This window comes from Neophocaena asiaeorientalis, unplaced genomic scaffold (genome assembly GCF_003031525.2).
Source record: "Neophocaena asiaeorientalis asiaeorientalis breed wild unplaced genomic scaffold, Neophocaena_asiaeorientalis_V1.1 scaffold218, whole genome shotgun sequence".
Lineage (NCBI taxonomy): Eukaryota > Metazoa > Chordata > Mammalia > Artiodactyla > Phocoenidae > Neophocaena > Neophocaena asiaeorientalis.
Genome location: NW_020172818.1, coordinates 2,105,156 through 2,121,758, shown reverse-complemented (window position 1 = coordinate 2,121,758; position 16,603 = coordinate 2,105,156).

The window sequence follows — 16,603 nt, the reverse complement described above, 5'->3', positions numbered from 1 at the left end:
CTTCTGGGTGGTGGTGAAAGTCCTAACTCTCCATTAGGGCTCCCCTGATACCAGTCCACAAGGAGAGGGCACAGCATTACTTCTGAATGGGAGGTGAAAGTCCAGGCAGGCTTCCCACTTGGTCTCCACAAACATCATGGGAAGCATCATCATTACTGCTCAGTGAGGGTGAATATCCCACCTGCCCACTCTGTGATACCATCCCAGCAGAGTGGGACAGGACCACTGTATGTGTGTGTGTGTGTGAGTGTGTGTGAGTTTTGGTTGGAGTAGAGCAGTTATTTTCCAAAAGTTTTCTGCTTTGCTCTACTCCCCCTTTCCTGTTTCCTTGACTAAAGAAAGTGGGTTTTTCTTAAGCCCATTTTTTGATCTGTACTTGTTAGTGTTTCTGGGTTGCTGGCTTCTCCAGCATCCAGTCTTAGCTATATGAGGTACAAAGAAAATCCAAGGATACACTGCCATATCATTCCTTTGGTTCTGACATCCCTAGCTGGTTTCTTATCTTCTCTTCACCTTTCAGAGTCTCTCTCTCTAAATATAATACAATATAATATAGTATAGTATAATATATTATGACTTTATGATTTTATTTCTTACATTTATTCAACAAATATTTATTGCAACACCTACTAAGTGCCGGTGATACAAGTGACTAAAATAGTTTCTATCTTCAAGGTGACTACAGTATAGCGAGGAAGACAGATGTAAATTATACTTCAAAAAATTATTAGTTAATTACAATTAAACTAAGCTGTACCATATAAACTAGCATATGAGCAAATATAGGAAAACTAACCTAAATATAGGAAACTTAGTTTTACACATTATTTTGTACAATATACATGTATTAATTATAAATACTATATGAAACATAAAAAAGAGCATTTTTTTCCATAGAGTCATGGAATAGAGTACTAATGTTTATCATTTGAAATACATAAACATGAGGCAAATAGAAGAGTATTATACCCAGTGCCTAATAAACTTATTATGTAATGATAGTTGAAAAAAGGCTCATGAGTGTCAAATCACAAATTTGGAAGTTGAGGATATTTCTGGGTGGTACATTCCTACGTTTTTGAGATTATTATAATGAATGACAACTCCATTCTCTCCCGGATTACTGACACAAATAAGACAGAATTCCAGGCTGAGTGTACTTTGATTATACTCCAGTATTGTGATTCTTAGGGTATTTGTGCCTATGAAAGTCTTCAGTGACATTGTGCTATTTCATTATGGAAAGTTCAGCTACTTTAATTGTCTTTGGATTGGGCTGACTTCATTGTCTACCATCGTCCAAAGAACATACTGACATTTTTAATCTGCTGGACTGCTGAGAAACCACAGCAGGATATAGACCAACCCATCAAAAGTGAATTGAGGATTTCATTGATTTGGAGAGCTAATTATGTGACTATGGGGAGTGGGACACTGATTGAAATCCATATGACTCTTTAGAGCTCACTCTGTAGGCTAGCTCCCGAGAGGAATAGTATATGAAAGTGACTTGTTCTCTGCCATCACCAAGGTGCTACCTAGTCCTTCTGTGTTAGAAGTCAACTACAGAGAATCTGCTCCCTCCCCCAAAATGAAGAGTTCAGAGAAGGGCAGGAGTGCTCTCTTTCACAGATCTGGAAGCAGTCTCCATTTTACCTTAAGAAGATGCTAAGAACTTTAGATCCTTTACTAAACATATTGACTGTTTCTATATTTTCTCTAAGCTTATCTCGTGCTTGACTATTTTAGAAATAACACCAACCACTTATATGTATATATATGTATGTATGTATGTGTGTATATATGTATGTGTGTGTATGTGAATAGATATGGATATATAATGTATAAGTTCGTATATGTTTGTATATATAGTTTATTTAAATTCCCTAAGAACAGTAATTCCACAAAGTTATGGTAAAGGTTCCTAAACATAGAAGACCCAGGTTTCAATTCCATTTCTGTGACCTGAGCAACTGATGTGTTTTAAAGATTTCATAAGAAGTACCTATTACTATGCTTTTTAAAGAGGTAATCAGTAAATGTTGATATTGAACATGTTCTTACCTGATATCCACCATATGCTTGACCTTCCTTATCTTCACTGAGCCTGAGAAGTTCTCCTAAGTGCACTATCTGCTTTCATCTACCTTAAAAGGCTCTTTTTTGGCCTTTACACCATGTCCAAATATTTGGCTTTAATTCATACTTCTTGGAGTATGAAACCCCTGGCTCTCCACTCCCAAACATATATTTTAGGATGACTGATCCTTACCTCTGTTCTCACTGCTCACATTCTTGACTGAACCAGCCCTATTGTGTCTCCAGGTCAAATTCTGCCAGTTTTCCAAAGCATATCAAGGGACTTTTAGGAAAGAGAAGTAACATTTCACTTGGGCATCAATTAAGAGCCAAACAGGACACTGAGTTATATATTTTATGGACATTATCTCTTTCAATTCTCACAATTATCATATCCACTTTTAGAAATGAATAGATGCTCAAAAAAATTACTCATATAAAGTCTCATATCTGTAATATGATCAAATCAGAACTCAAATTTTGGTTTCCCTCACCTCAAAATGCTTTAACTTCTTATCCCCTGCCATAGTGCTTCTTAAAATCAAATGATGACTTAGTCTCTTTTAAAGGAGAAATATTCTGGTAGACACTGATTGGTGATTTAAATTATGATCTTGATTACATTACTTCTTACATACAAAAGGTAGAACTATAAATTTTGTGCAACTCCCAAACCAAAAGATATCTCCATTGGATGTTAAAGAACCTTCCTAAACTTACCATGTACAAAATTGACCTCCTAATATTTCACTCTATTCCACACCTACTCTTTCTGGAGTTTTTCCTATTTTGGTTAATGACAATTGTATTCCTCCAGTATTTCAAGTAAAAAATATTGATGCTATCTAACTCCTCTTTCTCTGGTTGCCCACATCCAGCCTATCAGCATACCCTGTTAGCTTTATTATCCTTAAAATATATTCTGACAGTAAGCTTTTCTCACAATTCCCACTGCTCCCATCCTGGTTCAGGTCACTGTTACCTTCCACTTAAAGTAGGTTCCCTACGTGGCTCTTTGCTTTTATTCTTGATGCCTTTAAGTTCATTTTCAACACAGTAGTCCAAGGAATTCTAACTAAACTAAATCAGTTCACAACATTTCTCTGCTACAATGTGCCCAATGGTTTCCCCTGGACTCTGAACAAAAGCCAAAATCCTTCCTATAATTTACAAGGCCCTACTTAGTGTGAGTGTTGTTTTTACCTCAAATGTTATCTCATTTTATTCTGCCCCTTATTTAGATCTCTCTGGCCACATGGACCTGATCACTCTTGTCAAATACACAAGCATGCTCTTGCCTTAGGATATTAGTATCTTCTATTCCCCTCTGCCAGAAGTGCTCTTCCCTGGTTATCTACATGGACATCACTCAGATCTTCAATGGAATTTCACCCACTCAAGGAGACCTTTCTTACCACATTATTTAAAATTGCAAGTGTTCTCAACTCTCCCCTGCTCCCTTCCCTATTTTATCTTTCCTCCTTATCACTAATCAATGTCACACTCTGTATATTTTACATATTCATATTGGTGACTGTCTCCTCTTTCATTACAGTAAAAAACTATACAAAGACAAGTTTTGTTGGTTCACTGCTATATTTTTAGTAACTAGATGATTGATTTGTACATAGCAAGATTATAAATAATTGCTGAATTCAAGAATAAATTTGAATTAATAAACTGCAAAATCAATAAAATAGTTAAATATTATATTAGTTTAATGTTATAGATTAGTTTTATGATATATATTATGTGAATTTTTTGCAACTAATTTGCTGATACTACATTTAATAATAGAAATGTATTTGTTTTTGTGCTTCATTTGTTTTCAAATTGATTCTTTTGAATTTGAGTGTGCAGAATCATAATTTGAGTCTCCATCATAATCACTTCTTTTAATTTTCTCATTAAAAATGAATTTTTTTATTTTGATGGGCCAATCAGTATAACAGTACACCTCAAGCTATAATATGTAAAAATAAAACACATTTTTTGCATATTTGCTATTCCACTTATTGCCAATAAAGTTAGGATAATTGGCATATAAAAGATGAAAAATGTCCCCCAAGCATCAACTTACCATGTGAATATGGCACAGAGAGCACGCATTGTTTGGTGACCCCATGCTCTAGAATGTGCACAGACTCACTTTTCACCCGTGACTCTTTTCTATTTGGACTCTTGTGAAACCTATTTTACCATGCCAAGAGAAGTTTTCTGTCCTTTACCTCTTGTGAAGGTGATTGTAAATACAACACAAACATGGGTAATAGGGCTTCCCTGGTGGCGCAGTGGTTGAGAGTCCGCCTGCCGATGCAGGGGACGTGGGTTCATGCCCCGGTCCGGGAAGATCCCACATGCCGCGGAGCTGCTGGGCCCGTGAGTCATGGCCGCTGAGCCTGCGTGTCCGGAGCCTGTGCTCCACAACGGGAGAGGCCACGACAGTGAGAGGCCCGTGTACTGCAAAAAACAAAACATGGGTAATAAAAATGCATTTCAACACTCAATTACAAGGATTTCATACAGGTGACTTAGAATATGCTTATACTTTTTTGTTAAGATCATTATCCAAATGAAAATAGAAAATTCATAACTTCTCCTAGAAGTAGAGAATATGTCTGCAGACCCCCAGGATCCACAAATCACAGTTTAAGAAACATTCCTTATACCACAAAGATTTTACAAGACAAAGTATGATGAATGACACATGGAAATATTACAGTAGATTCAACTGAGAGACATTCAATTTATGAAAAAGGGCAGGCTTTTTAAAAAGTGACATCTGTGCTAGGGCTAATTTAACAAGGTGGAAAGTGAAGAGGAAGTTAATTCAGGTAGAGAAAATTGCATGGGCAAAGGATTAGAAGCAAGAAAGTCCTAGGTTTCTCAAGAAACTTTAAAAACCTTTCCTCCACTGGAAAGCAGCATACAAGAGTGAGATTAATGTAGATTCACATGAAGTGATAATCAGATATGTTGAGAAACAATGGTAGCCAATAGATATACAGTAACCTCTACATCTGCCAGGCACTAAGTGCTTTACACATAGTAACCTGTCTAATCTGTATAGTAAGCATTTGAAGTATGTCTGTTATCATATTCTCTTCTTTACTGAGTCTGAGAAAGGTTCAGTAACTTTCTCAAGGCCACACAACTGGACAGATTCCATAGTTTGATTCCAGAATCCATGTTTAACCACTGTGTTCCAGACCTCTAATTATATAGCTCAGTGCCTATCAAGGATTAGAACCCCATAGAACACAATAAATCATTAAGTATCGATGTAGCATAAAAATTGCAGAAAACTTTCAGGAGTAGGCAGCAATAGTTTGCAATAAATCTCTCCTAAATGTTAATAAAATATCTCACACCTTCAGTTTTCACAAAGATCTTTTACATGGTAAAAGATCTTTTACATTCTAACAAACTGCATAATAATAAGGTGTGTTTCTCATTTCCTTGTTTCTGTTACCATCCTTTGACCTCCCGCTGCTTCTCAACAGTCACCTCATCAGAGCTTTTCCTTTCATTTCAAGCCCTATAACTCATCTGACTGCTCATTTATCTTTTTTTCAAGAACTAAATATTTAAGTAGCTCGTGCCCCATGAATCTGATGTAAGAAATTGTTGGCCTTCAATAATCTCCTGAATGCTAAAACTGATCTGTGAAAACTGGAAAAATCATGTTAAGATCTTTCTTTCCAGTGTTCTTCACCTTCAGGAACATAAGGAACACTTAGATAAAAATGTTCAAAATTACCAAGAAACAAAAGTCATCCATAAGAGCCAAAGTGGTTTTATTTTTCTCCTTAGTAAATAATTTACATGTCTTTATGTATTCTTTCATTTTCCAACTAGAATGAAAAATGGGAGGTCCTTGATGCATAAATTAAAATTAATTTTAATTTTAATAAATATGGCATTGATATTTTTTGTTCTTCTCCAAACATTCTCTTTACTAAAACATGCAGTCTAGTAACTGATCAAAGCACTATTTCTAGGTGACACACCAAATATAAAGACATTTCATATAACCTTGTAATATGTATCTGAATGGTAGAGTATAGATATTTAAAAATACCAAGTCACTTAATATTTAGCTTAAATTCTGCTAAATCAATTTAGACCATAATATGAAAATGTATTCCCTTCTGATAAAAAAGTTTTTTCTTACCTGAAAATATAAAGTGGAATATATGTTATTTCTCTTTGTGTTGAAGTGAAAGTAGGGAAAAGATGTGAGAGGTAGTAACATAGTACAATCTATATGTTTATAATGATAACTCTGGATTATCAAGAAAATTGCATATTTTGTTAATATTCTATTTTACAAAAGCACATTTTTAATGATTGTTATTGGAATCATTAAATACTTTTAATTATTGAAAGAATAATAAGTTTCATTCACCAATAACATCTGCAATAAAAACAATCCCCGGTCAATGCTGTGTATGTGATCTGTGCAGTAGAACTGAGAATGGTAGCATTAGATAGTCCTTCAGATATAAGAATAACTCCACACTTGGCGGGGATCAAGATGATAAAATGTAGCCATTCCAAGCTAAACAGTGGTTATATTAATGTATTCAATACTTTATTTAACATATGTATCGAGTCCAGCCACTATTTAGTGCTGGAAATAACACTATTTGGTACTGGAATGAATGAAAAAGGCAATACAAACAGGTATTCACTGACCTCATGGAATTTTTATTTGTTGGGAGAGGCTAGATAATAACTGAATAAACATGCAAATATATAAATTATGCTCAGATCCTCTGTGTAGTATCATAGAGAAGACTGGGAAACTGGAAATCTAGGTTGTAATGTAAATGGAGGGGAAAGAGTACATTAAAAACCTAAACAAAATTAAATGCTTACCCCACTAATTATTACCCATATGAACCTGGAAAAACCTTTACATTCCTTGGGCTTCTTTTCTTCACATATAATGTGAAGATATTACACTGATCTCTAAGACCTCCTCCACTTTGTAGGATATTAAAATCCTTGCCTTGAGAAAATCAAGGGGACATTTTCCAAAAGGAATAGATTGCCTTCACACCCAAATGGCATCATTGCCTCCTCTAAAATGTTCAAGGTTATAATCCATCTAAACTGAAGAAAGCCCAAGCATGAATGAAGAATCAGACTTTCAGTCAGGATGACAGATTAAAATCCTCTCAGTTAGCTTTACTCCAGACACCATGAAAACCAAACCAAAAAAAAAAAAATCTGTAAATTCAAAGAGAATGGAGACAACAGCATCCGATTTTTCCAGGCTGCAGAGTATGTGATTAGCAGGCCGAGAAAGCTGAGCTCTAAATGAGAACTTAAGAAAGCTGATAAGCAAGCGGGCTTACTGAAACACACAAAATATTCATAAATTGTTGTCACCTAGTGCCTTGAAGAGGGGTGAGGATAGGGATGAAAACTGGAAGACAGACAGAAATTCCATTTAAGAATCCTACCTCCTCATACACATCCAATTCCCTACTTTGAACAATCAGAAGACAGACTTACCAAATTCTGGCAAAAGATGAGAGGGTTATTCACTACAAAAGATATTTTTAAAAAGACTCTGGAATGGGGGCCTAAGTATAACTGAGGAAAAATGTGTTAAAAAGAAAACAAGCTGGGGTTTCCCTGGAGGCGCAGTGGTTAAGAATCCACCTGCCAATGCAGGAGACACAGGTTCAAGCCCTGGTCCGGGAAGATCCCACATGCCGCGGAGCCACTAAGCCTGTGCATCAGAACTACTGAGCCTGCGCTCTAGAGCCCATGAGCCACAACTACTGAAGCCCACATGCCTAGAGCCCGTGCTCTGCAACAAGCCACCATGTTGAGAAGCCCTCGCACCTCAAGGCTTCAACTAGAGAAAGCCTGCGTGCAGCGACGAAGACCCTACGCAGCCAAAAATAAATAAATAATTTAATTAAATAAATTTAAAAAAAAAGTAAACAAGCAATTTAGTGAGAGTATATATCCTGAATGTAGAGATCCCCTAGACCTCTTCTCTAAAATTATTTCTTGATCCAACAATCTCATTTTGAGGAATTGTGTTCATATAAATAAATAAAAATACAAAAGATATATTATACCCATATTATGGAATATTAGACATCTATTTAAATGATTTATTAAATTTATAATCAATACAGCAAGAAATAACCCCTTACAAATTTTAAGTGAAAAAAAGTAATTTTTTGGAAGAATACATTTAGAATGCACTTACTGGTTAAAAAAAGGGGGGGAGAAAGAAACAATTCCTCGATATGTAGCATGTAACATGTATATCTGTATAGTTATGTAAATATGCAAAATAACGTGAAGCAATACCTTGAAAATTGTTGATTTCAGTACTATCATCAACCAAATGGACACAAAGGCTTTTCCTGCGTATAATACCCAGCACAATGCTAATGATCTACAAGACAGATTTTCATGTTCTCATCATACATATTACAGATACTTCTGTTTCAGCACCTATAAACTTTGATTGAACTGATATGTTTACTTATCTTCTATCTACCCAATATTCTATAAATTAGATTGAACCATATGAAATTGTCCGTATTTAACCATTTTGACCTACACAAAATGTATTTCACATTTTTTAGCCTGTGATTTTTCTGTTTGTTTATTTTACTCTGGGATAAAGGAAATTCCCTGAGGACAGATATTTTGTTTCTTTGGTTCTCTTATCCCTTGTGCTGAAATACTGAGTGACTGATAGTGGGCATTGGAAAGAGTTTTTAAATTTGTGTATGAGTAAATAATGTAGCATGTATCACTTTTCTTTTTTAAATAGGAAATAATATATATTCAAATGTCAATTTTTAAAGGTCTCTAATAACATTTTTATTCCTCTTTAAACAAATATTTGTTTAGGATGTAAAATTGATGGTTTAATTTCGAAGAATTATTCTTTTCTTTACACATTTGTACCTAATTTCCAGTATTAGAGTGTTATCAAAAATATGGTCTGTAAATTTTTTTTTTTTTTTTTTTGCGGTACGCGGGCCTCTCACTGTTCTGGCCTCTACCGTTGTGGAGCAAAGGCTCCGGACACGCAGGCTCAGCGACCATGGCTCAGGGACCTAGCCGCTCCGCGGCATGCGGGATCTTCCTGGACCGGGGCACGAACCTGTGTCCCCTGCATCAGCAGGTGGACTCTCAACCACTGCGCCACCAGGGAAGCCCTGGTCTGTAAAATTTTAATCTTTTACAAATTTTGTCCAAATATATGACTAAGTTTTATAAAATTTGGTGCACTTAAGAAAACACGTAGTTCTCTGGTAGGGTATCCAATTAATGTATGTCTATTATTTCAAGTTTATTAACTGAATTATTGGAATTTTTATCAACCATAGGTTGATGATGCTGCCTCCTACTACATTGAATCTGTTTTTATCTACTTATATTTTTAAATAGGTTGCTGATATTCAGAAAATGTATAACCATTAAGTATCTAAGATAAATTATTTTTTATCAATAAATAATGACCCTTTGCTCTGTTCAAAAAAAACTCTTATTTTTGAAATTAGTTTCTAATTAGTAAATTATCTTCTTATAATTGAAATGTTGAAGACTGCACAACCAGACCTTAAAATTTCTTGTATATATTTTTATCCAACATCTATCCCTACGTTTTTTCCCAGTGATCTTTAACTACAGTAAAAATTATAATGTATGAAAGTCAAATGAAGTGGCACTGACTTATATGCAGTCGACAGGGCAAATGAACTGCATAACTACTCTTATAAAATTTAAATTTTAGTTGGGATACAAAACAAAACAAACAGAACAATCCTTGATCTTTTTTTGGTATTTGATTTAGTTCCAGATTTTCAAAGTTAAGCTTGCTTTCTTCTGTGTCATTAATCCTTCAGAAAGAAAAAAGAGAGTAGAAAAGAAAATAAGATTATTTTTTTAAATACACATGTAACTCTATATATTGATATATATACATATATATACAAACATACATAATATACATATGTACATATATATAAACCAGAGTGTGTGTGTTTGTTTGTATATATATGTATATGGAGAAAGAGAGAGAGAGGTTGAGATTCATTCTTCATTCACTAGAAGGGAGTGATCTGCTTATTTCCCAGACAAGTGTGGGTCATCTGTTTTTACTTGAATTCAATTAAATTTTCACAATCATTGTTGGAGAGATTTGATGGAGTACACCACACAGATGACACTATTTATCTTCCTTAAAATTTACTTAAATGCATGTTATCTGATTTTCCTGTCAACCTGTCCATGGACTTGTCTCTAAACTAAGTTGGGCTAACATATAAATTGAATTATTAGTAGACCTTTGCTATTAACACAAATATTATTCCAACAATAGCGTATCACACTTAAGGCCCAAACAAATCAAGTACATGAATGAATGGTTCTCTAGAGCTCAGATAGGAGGCCAAAATTTGCTAACTTTTTTTGGTTTTGATTTTTGTTTTTGTCATAACTTCCTCTGTACACTACTTAAATCTCAATCCTTTCATAAGAGAAAATTCTTTATCTTTCTCTTTACAGATGGTGGAAGACTACATAACTTTGCTGAAAAGAAATGGAATCGCAGAACAGAAAGTTAATTTCCATGACAATTACCTAAAATTTTCAGCTATACCTCACCAGGTATAAATCACATATGAATTTTAAAATAGTTTTTCATTGATCAGACTTCAAATATGTAATTTACTGTTATTCCTAAATAAACTGTATTTAACGATTATCCCACATTTTAGGCTAGAACCTTGATAGCTTCCTCTTAGTTTGAAACACAATAAGTAAGCTATGCTGCTCTCCATATTAGTCTCTATAAATCTCCCATCATAAAATAAAATAGCATATCTCTTCCATTTCCTTTGTAGTACATAATATGTCCACAATCAATTTCTTCATTCTTTCAATAAAAGTTGATTGAGCCCCTAGCATGTGCCAGGTACCACTTCAGCCACTAGACGTAAGAGCAGTGAAACAAAACAGACAAAAGTCATGCCTTCATAGGGCTGACATTCTAGCAGGGAGCTCAAATTTATAGTGTAGAGGTTGGTGATAAGTGCTATGGAAACAAAGAAAGCAAGGAAGGGGATGGGCAGGTGGGTGCAATGTTAAGTGGGTTGGTCTGGGAAAACTTCATGGAGAAGGACCATATAAACAAAGACCTGAAGGAGGTGATAAAAAAAAAAAAAAGCCATTTGAATATCCAGGAAGGGTATGAATGAATATTTGGAGGAGATGACACAGTTACTAACACAACTAGTCATCAATTTTCAAATTCTTTGCACCTAAAATTTAAAGTTAACAAATACCTTCTATTATCGATATCTAAATAGGACCACTTCAGTTCAATAGGGTAAAACAAGTTGGGTGTGCTTTTCTAGACCTATATCTCTCTTTCACAGGAACACTTTCCCCTTCTCCCTATTGATCATTTTCTCCCTTTTCTCTGATTGAAGTCCACTCTCAGGGAAATATACACAATAGGTTTATTCACACTAGAAGGTATATAGACTGATAAACCTTACAGGTGTAAATGTCTGTCCTCTGGAACGATTGAATTTTTTAAGTAAACTCAAGTTCAAATGAAATAAATCAGTTTATAGCAGTGACCTTTCAGGAACTGGCAAGAGGTAATAATGTTTCTATAAGGTGTACAGGGAGAAAAACACTGGCTTTTCAGCTGGAAATCTTAGATCTCTTTTTACTAAGTTCATCATGGGCACATTATGTAACCTCACTGAGCCTCAATTTTTCACTTGTAAATACATTAAAGTATTAGATGGAAAAACTATGACAACTGCAGATACAACGTTATATATTGATCTCAATTTCTTTTCTATGAGATTCTATAGAAGACATTTTAAATGGGGGAAAAACAAAGGAAGAATATTTAATTCAGCAATATCAGAGAGTGCATTTCTAACTCAATGCCTTCTGTTTCTTAAGTACCCATTAAATGATAACCCTGATTTCAACCGAGGCAATCTTGTAAATATGGTATGGTACACTAAAAAGTCCCATGACTTTTATGTATTAAAAGTAAAATGAATGCTTGGAAATGTCTGCTGCGATCCACACTGTATACCGTATATATTTTCTAAGTCCACCAACTGCCTCTAAATTTACTATTTATAATTTACCCATTCTTAATTAGCCGGCTGCTCCCCAAGTCAATCCTGCTACAGGCAGAACATGATGTAGAATATAAGAAAACAGTGTTTCTGGTCGCTGAAAGCAAGCCATACATATTCATGGTGAAAACAGAAAATCATTTGCCAAACTGTGGATGGTAAATACAAATTAACCTTGTGAGGAAAAGTGTAATATTTGCATTTTCAAGACTTAGGTCTCTCTGGGATTAATTAGGTGATCAGTAGGAATTAGAGTTATCACGAACAAAACCTGGCCTTAGATTGCATGTGTCACTGTGTGTGTCATATTACTCATTATTTTCTCTTTCATTACAATTCTCTGGTCCAATCCACAAAGACTGTGCAACGAACTGATTGATTAAACCTCTCTTTGAAAATATTTTGCCAACTGTACGGGGCTACATAAATAAAACGAGGTTTTATTATTTCTACATTTGCACAACAGAATAAAAAAGAGATCTATTAATGTTCTGGAAGACTCTCCAATTGTAACCCTCCTGTCTATCCCCTCTGTGACCTCCGTGGTGCGACTAGTCAACATTTCCCTTCTGGTAGAATACACAGCTTCTTAACTGTTCTCTCCAGCTCAAGGTTGGCTCCATTCTGGTCCATTCCCACAGTGCTGCCAGAGTGAATTTTCTGAGACCCAAATATCTTCAAGTCAGATCATTTATAAAGCTCAGCCATGCCTTTTGGATAAAAATCAACTTTCTTAGCTTGCCATAGATTATCTTTGCCCTGCCTACCTCTTCAGACTCATCTCCTGGCATTCAATCTGTCAACAATTCTTGATCAAGCATCAATTTTATGCCAGGCATGGTTCCAGGCACTGCACATCTCACTCTTTTACAGCCTAGCTTTATTAAATCACAGACAGCCCCTACGCAGACTGGGGTTTCTAAGGTTTCTGGCCCCTTTCACATTTTTCTTTTCCTGCAGAGAATACTCTTTTTCTCTTCTGCATCATGATAAATGCTTATGGTTTAGGATGCAGCTCAGACATCAAATTCTATGGGAAGACCTCCCTGACTTCATTTTGCCCAGTTCAGTGCCACTCCCAAGGATTTTACCCTGGACCCATTATTGTCATATCACTTACCACCCCGCATTATATCTGTTAACTCTCCTCTTGTCTTTCTCCTGCCTCCAACTCCTTGCCCCTGAAAGCAGGGACTATGTCTGTTATTTCTGATTTGATAGTGTGTAGTAGAATCTCTGGTACATTATAGATGTGAAATAAATATTCACTGAAGGAATTAATGCCAGAGGGAAAAATGCCAGAGGAGTAGAACAACAAAGAGAAGTCATCTGTGTCTCTCAAATTCGTAAAACAAGTTTTCATTAATTATTAAGATATTTGAGTGAAGGCAGATTTGTGCTTTCTTTTATATTACTTATATCCTTTTAGTTAGCCCTGGGAATTTATTACAGAATTTAATATATCCTGTCATTAGGAATCTACCCTTTTAGTTTATTTCACTAAAAAAATTATCTTTGAAATCACAAGCTTAAAAAAATCATATATCATGTCTGAAGATTTGCCAGTTTGAAAGACAATTGGTGCCTTTCCTAAGTAGTTCCCCAAAATACAGGTGAGGACCTATGGTGGGTTGGCATGTGCCTGGTAATAAATTATGGACCAAAGTTTGGAAAGAATCCACGCCAAAGAGCAAGTTAGGACATCAAAACACATGTCAAATTGTAGGCAATATTCTACACCAGAGGTCAACCAAGTGTGGCCTGCTACCTGTGTGTTTAAGGCCATAATCTAAGTTATTTTTTGGTTTTTTTTTTACAGTTTTTAAATGGCTACATGCTAAATGGTTATCTAAGTACCTCTGTTTTTACCTTTTGGTCCACAAAGCCTAGAATATTTACTATGTGACTTTTGACCTGCAAACAGAACAAGTTTGAAGACCCCTGGTCTACTAACGGAGACAAAGAAAGGAGATGACAGAGATAAGAAGAATACAAACAGAATCTTGTTTTTTCTAGAGCAGCCCAGTGAATTTAGACATATGTAAAGCAGGAACACCTGAAACCACAATGATGTGTGAAAAAGTTTCTTGACTTATGTTCAAGAATATAGAAAGGATTCACTTTTTATATATCCATTCAACTAGATAATCCTAGAAGAAAGTCTTATTTTAGAAGTTTACTCATAGTCCTGGAGATGCTATAAGGGAATTTGATGGTACAATGATGGTGTGAAACGTATAAGAAAAAGAGAGTAAAGGTTTTAAGGAAAAAAAGGAAGCCAAAGAACTTTCTAGTCATGAATTCATGTCCCTTCCTAGACATGAATAAAACTGGAAGATTTATTTTTTGGGTGGATCCTCATCTAGAAAACTGTGATAAGGAATGAATGTTTGGTGGCCCATGTGAACTGACTTCAATTCACTTTGGACGTCCAATATCATTGTCAAAAGCTCACACTAATCTCATCCATCCTTCTCCTCACTCACAATGTGTGCTCACTTAAATTGGACCTCAGATTTATCTGCAATGATAACTGCATGTCAAATTGATAAATTTTGCCAAAAAGACACTAGACCATGAGTCAAAAATTAAGGCCCACCTTGACTAAAGACATGTTAAAAGCTCTGGAGTGAGAAAGTTCCGAAATCTATAGTGCATTCCCTTCCTGTTCTTAAGAAAATGGCAGCATATATAATGGAGTATATAATTGAAGCAATTGTGATTGATGTGTGACGTTCTAAATGGAATATATGGAGAATGATCAGTGTCAAATAGTCCTTAATTTAGGTACCAACGCTATAATCTGAAACTTGTAAAAGGCCCTTTTTGACCTTGTTTTTTTTCTTCTTCTTCTATTTAATTGTCTCTCCTCCATATGTTCTTTATATCTCAGAACAAAGTAGAAGGCAGTTCTCTAGGAGCAGTTACAGGGCTGCATTTTATTCATAACATATAATCATTGATGCCATTCCTTGAGGACCTCCAGTATGTTAGGCTGTATAAGCATTTCTTATTCTTACAAAAACATGGCAAATTAGAGCCTCCACTCTTCTGGTAAGGAAACTGATGCTTGGAGAGATTAAGTAACATAACTGTGTTGGACTGTGCATATCACCTTGGATAAGGCTGGGAACCATGCTCCCCAGAATCTTATTCCTTGGATGTCTCCAGGTTAAAACTAGCCAAAAGTGGTACTGACATGAGACTTGGAAGACAAAGTAAAGCAACAGTCACTTCTCTTAGAAGATGGTTGCGATTAGACACAGTGATGGACAGAGACAGCATTTCTTGCTCTCTACTGATCAAAAGCAACCCCAGCTCACCACCAGATTCTTTGTTGTACACCACAGAGGTGGAAGCTACACAAATGCAATGGCTTCATAGACATGCTGCAAGCTCCCTTTCTGTGGCCTCATTTTAATAGCCAGGTGTGCTTGGCTTCTCAGATTTCTTTGAAAACTCTGGCTTGTCCACCTGTAACAGTGCATCAGGAAGACTGGCTAGTGCTTCTTTCTCTGATAGCTTGACCTCCCTTTCCAGACTTTCACTTCCTCGATTCTTCTCACATTCGTTTGAAGTCTAATTTCTGTGATAATCCTTTCACTCCTATAATGATCACTGTGACTTTGCTCCCTCGTTTAAACTCTGACAGATACACACAATCAAGACCACAGAGAAAATAAGTGAACCTAGGACAGTCACAGCTGAAGTCTATGCTCTTTTTTCCATGGATTGCTGTTTTCAGCCATCTCTATGTTTAAAGATGACATTATTTAATTTTTTTTTGAAGTACAGTTGATTTACTTTATTATATTACTTTCAGGTGTACAACATAGTGGTTCAATATTTTTATAGATTATACTCCACTTAAAGTTATTACAAAATAATGGCTATATTGCCCAATATATCATAATGGCTATATTGTACAATATATCATTTTTGCTTATTTATTCTATACATAATAGCTTGTATCTCTGACCCCATACCCTTATATTGCTCTTCCTCCCTTCTCTCTCTCCACTGGTAACCATTAGTTTGTTTGCTATATCCGTGAGTCTGTTTCTGGTTTGTTATATGCATTAGCTTATTTTTTAGATTCTGCATGTAAGTGGTAACATAGAATATTTTTCGTCCTGTCTGATTTATTTCACTAAGCATAATACTATCTAGGTCCATCCATGTTGTTGCAAATGGCAGAATTTCATTCTTTTTTATAGCTGAATAATATTCTAGCGTGTGTGTGTGTGTGTGTGTGTGTATCACATCTTCTTTATCCATTCATCTTTTGATGGACACTTAGGTTGCTTCCATATCTTAGTTATTCTAAACAATGCTGCTATGAACATTGGGGTGCATGTATATTTTTGAAT